This window comes from Lissotriton helveticus, chromosome 2_1 (assembly GCF_964261635.1).
Source record: "Lissotriton helveticus chromosome 2_1, aLisHel1.1, whole genome shotgun sequence".
NCBI lineage: Eukaryota > Metazoa > Chordata > Amphibia > Caudata > Salamandridae > Lissotriton > Lissotriton helveticus.
The window spans coordinates 545,237,406-545,242,641 of NC_136059.1; positions in this window are offsets into that span (position 1 = coordinate 545,237,406).

A 5,236-nucleotide genomic window follows, 5' to 3' on the forward strand; every position below is an offset into this window, starting at 1 on the left:
GCCCGAGATGTTACTGTGCACATGCAGGTTAACACATGTAATTCTGTATGCACGTCCTGGGTAGTTCTCGTAGCACTTGCATACCACACAGTCTGGTATTAGGGCATCACAGTGCGTTTTTGGTAGTCCCAGGTAAGACTTTATGAATTTACATACAGCAAGTGTGTCTGTATTAGCAGGAAAGAAAACAAACTACCACATACTATGTCAATTACACCGACCTCTCTGCACCTATCAAAAAGATGCAAACTTCCTCTGTGGGGGAAACAATGTCAGGATATAAGCAACTAAAAAAGCACTACTTTATTCAGCACCACGAAAGTACTCCTAAGTTAGTGGGAGGGGTTTCACGAGCAGCTGCTCTGGTGTCCTTGTTTCGCACCTAGTATGCTTTCCTTCAATGCACTGTTTTCAGGACCACCAGCCATAGTTCTGATTATTGTTCATGAAGGTTGTAAGTTTAGCAGCAGATACAATAAAAGAATCGAATTAACGCATAAGTAAGGCCAACATTATGATACTGAAAGCACCCATTACATTATTCTGCTAGGTGGTAGGCGTTTCAGATCCGCTGGTTTGTAGATCGCAACTCTCTCCTGAGGATGCTGTGCAGTCTGTGGACTGCCCATGTTTCTTCATTGTTATGTGTAGAATGCTTAAGGAGCTGGGGGATAGGGTTACCACCTGGCTGCTTTTTCCCGGCCTGGCCTGTATTTGTAAGTCCATGGCGGTAAGAAAGGGGACAACCCTTGCTGGTAAAGAATCATCGGTCTTTTGGGAGTGTGTGCGTGTGTATAGACCAGGAGAGACTCTGGTGAAATGGTTGCCTAGACTATGTATGGCTGAATGATGGATATCTGAGGTTAGTTGAGACTGTTTTGGTGTTCCAGACTAGGTCTCCATTTTCGATCTGCAAAATACGCTTCCTCTGAGGTAATAAAATGGAAGCCATGCTTGAGGGGATCGGCAGACACATCCTTTCATGCGCAGTCTTAGAGGAGTGACTCTGCCCAGGCCTTAAATCTATGGTGAACATGTTCTGTAGTAACTTTCAGAACTGGGTGTCACTTTCCCAGATCTCACCACAATCATGTCACTTACTTCACCCCCTACTCCATTGGGGCACCAAGGTACTATGGTGTTCAAACTCCTTCAGGGGAAGGATTACAGAGGGTTTAGGTGGGCTTCCCATAGTCTGCAATGAATGATGTTGTCTGTGGTTCCTCACAGTACCAGGTCTTGACTGTCTTGGATCTCACATTGGTATTTTGGTCTTTTTAGTTGCTTGTAGAGCAGACAGTAGGGGCTCTTGGCACTGTTGATACGGCAACAGTGATATGAAGTCCTAAGGAGAACATATGTAAATGTCCAGTATTTGTAAAGCACACAGCTACCTCCGGAGAGGTGTCCCGGCGCTGGGGGCCGTCGGGAAAATTAAGCGAGCAATTGCCCAGAGTCACATGGTGCTGGGCTGATCTGCCGCCGGCACCGGGGATCGAACCGTGAGCCCCAGTATCTGGAGGCAGTCGCCCTGGCCGCTGCGCCACACCTCTTCCACAAATTCGCATATGAACAGTGAGTGAGTGCACAAACAGATTTTTAACAGTTTCCTGAACTAGTAGAGCACTGAGCTAGGTCTAATTGAAATCGCGAGTGAGTTCTAGAGGGAGGGTTGTAGTACCTGGATGGATTCTGCCTCCTGATATATGAATCACAATCTTTGGAACACAAAGCAATACATTGATGGATGAGCTCAGCTGCGATGTGGGGTGTATTTTTCTGAGTTTGTGAGAAGGGAATGTTTGGGAACAATTATAGAATGCATGAAACAGCTTTAAACTGAATGTGCATGATATTGGGTATCCAGTGCAGCTGATGTTGGTAGTTGGTCACGTGGTAAAACGTTTACAGATGATCCAGTAAGTTATCAGGTTAACTGAGGTATGCGGAGTTGCCATAGTCCAGTCTAGAGTGGATAAACGGATTTCCAACAATCACTCTGTGTAGGTGAGAGATGGCGGGGAAACTCCTTCAAAGCTGTTTCATGTGCTGAAGTTAAAACCCAAGTTTCGAGCAGTAGTAACAGTTCGAGGACAAGAACCCAGGGACAGAGACCGATACAGAGGGTCCCAGCAGTTGATCTTGTGGAACAAGAGCAGAATCACTTTCTCACTTAGAGAAAGCTTCAAAAAATTGGATTTCGTCCATTTTTGAGTGATAACCAGAGCTAATGACAGGTCTGACAGAGTAAGAAGTAAACAGATAAGAGTACTCATCTGCATAGCAGAATGACTTAACTTAGAACTATGCAGTATGTAGAGTAGTCAGCTTAGGAACAAATTAAATACAAGAGAGGAGATAATGGCTTTCTAAATATTCCCTACAAGAGGGGTTTAACTTGAGTTTAGAAAGTACTTAAATGACAGATTGAGCTCTGTTAGGGAGAACTGATGTCATCCAAGCAAGAACTGAGCCTCCAACACCAGATGAGTTGAGCCTCTGCAAAATCACTATGATATTAATAGTTTCAAAAACAGTTAAGGGGTCCAATAATATCAGGACCCTTTCATCACCTATAGGTTACTGATGTTGTGACCAATTTATTTATTGCAACATGCTGTGCAAGGTAGGGCTGCCTATGTTGGGTTGTAAATTGTGTCTTTACAATTTACTCTCATGCATCCTTACTTTAGTATTATCTGTTTTACTGGGTCTAGAAAGGTAGAATATATTGTTCCAGAGACCAGTTGTGTGTCTTTATTCTCCGTTGGTCGATTTTTGCTTCCTGACTAAGTTTAGGGAGAAACTCTTTTGAAGGTTGGATTTCCTTTGACCTCAAGGTAGGGTTGGGCAGGGCAGACGCCCACTGCGTGTCACAGTGGTGAATACAAGTTTGTTGATTGTAGATCTGCAGCTTCATTGATGAAGTCTGAAGGGGCTGTGTGCCAATTCTCGTGCACTGAAGTGATTTCCATGATCTTTAATGAGCGAGACCTCTTTCCCCATTGGCCTCTTCCAACCCTCTAGGTTGATTGTGAAAGCACAAAGAACGTGTGTGGGCACCAAGCTTCACACACCATTCGCTTGCTCAAAAGCTCCACACCTGCCATGTCTCCCTGGAGATACCACATGTCAGACTGGTTGGGGATGTAGGCGCAAAGTGGACCAATTACCCACCCCCACACACTGCATCTTACCAGGTGATGACCCTTACACCTTCTCTAGCTACAAGCAAAAAAGTTATGACCGGCTCCACTACTCCTCCATACAGCACCATAGAGAGATACAGACTGGGCAAAGTTCCATACTGAGGGGCTGAAATCAGATTCACAAGGGAGAGTGCACAGGACTGTTGTGGAACCCAGAGCCTCTTTCACGGTCTGCTACCATCAGTGAAGCAGTATGATCTCTTGGTCTCCCTACAGAATCACAGCAACCAGTGGAGTCAGTCGAGGGGGGTAAAGGGTAGATTAGCACGTAGCATCGAGCACCAACAAAAAGGTCAGCTCCTCGCTACCATGCAAGTTTTATGTCCCTCCATGTTGATGTTGACAGGAGTTCCCCCCCCCCCCCCCCCCCGGCTTCCTAGGAATAGACCAGCATTGTAGGTGCATAAAATAAGGAACTTTATCTGGCGTAAGCCCAGCTGAAATAACTTCCTCCTCACTAAATGCATAAGCTATCCCTGCCACACTCCTTATAATTAAGAGATACAAGAACCAAGGAGAAGCTGGATGAAGTCCTCTCTCTGCAGAAACCGTCATCTCTCAAGTTATGAGCCCATGTCGAGGACAGCTGCACCGCAACACTTTACAAGGAAGCATTTGTAGTACTGCTGGTAGCTCAATGAAAGCAAATGTGCCCTCAGAAGACTAGATTCAGAAAAGGGGGTGGTGATGAACAGAGTGTCTGAATTAAGCAGACCACTCTTACCCAGTCCAAAGATCAGGGCTTGATCCATCACCGTTATTTAGCTCACTGCCCCATCCCAGCTCAGAACCTGGCTTTATGCAAATTAGTCTGTCCCTGGCCCAGTGCATCATGGGAACAGGGCAGACCAAACTACCAAGCCAATTCTTCACCAGAAAGGAGACAAGCTTCCGGGGACCGGTTTCTGCCATTCCAGGCGTCGTTGGCCCGGCTTGCTTGAATCCTGATGGAGCAGTGAGCAAGGGACTCATGTCTGAGTATACCCTTCCACGCTTATGGTGGACAAAATGATTCAGAAAAGGGGGTGGTGATGAACAGAGTGTCTGAATTAAGCAGACCACTCTTACCCAGTCCAAAGATCAGGGCTTGATCCATCACCGTTATTTAGCTCACTGCCCCATCCCAGCTCAGAACCTGGCTATATGCAAATTAGTCTGTCCCTGGCCCAGTGCATCATGGGAACAGGGCAGACCAAACTACCAAGCCAATTCTTCACCAGAAAGGAGACAAGCTTCCGGGGACCGGTTTCTGCCATTCCAGGCGTCGTCGGCCTGGCTTGCTTGAATCCTGATGGAGCAGTGAGCAAGGGACTCATGTCTGAGTATACCCTTCCACGCTTATGGTGGACAAAATGATTCAGAAAAGGGGGTGGTGATGAACAGAGTGTCTGAATTAAGCAGACCACTCTTACCCAGTCCAAAGATCAGGGCTTGATCCATCACCGTTATTTAGCTCACTGCCCCATCCCAGCTCAGAACCTGGCTATATGCAAATTAGTCTGTCCCTGGCCCAGTGCATCATGGGAACAGGGCAGACCAAACTACCAAGCCAATTCTTCACCAGAAAGGAGACACGCTTCCGGGGACCGGTTTCTGCCATTCCAGGCGTCGTCGGCCCGGCTTGCTTGAATCCTGATGGAGCAGTGAGCAAGGGACTCATGTCTGAGTATACCCTTCCAAGCCCTGATCTTGGGACTGGGTAAGAGTGGTCTGCTTAATTCAGGCACTCTGTTCATCACCACCCCTTTTTCTGAATCATTTTGTCCACCATAAGCGTGGAAGGGTATACTCAGATGTGAGTCCCTTGCTCATTGCACCATCAGGATTCAAGCAAGCCGGGCCGACGACGCCTGAAATGGCAGAAACCGGTCCCCGGAAGCTTGTTTCCTTCCCAGTATAAGAATTGGCTTGGTAGTTTGGTTTGCCCTGTTCCCATCATGCACTGGGACAGGAACAGACTAATTTGCATATAGCCAAGTTCTGAGCTGGGATGGTGCAGTGAGCTAAAAAACGGTGATGGATCAAGC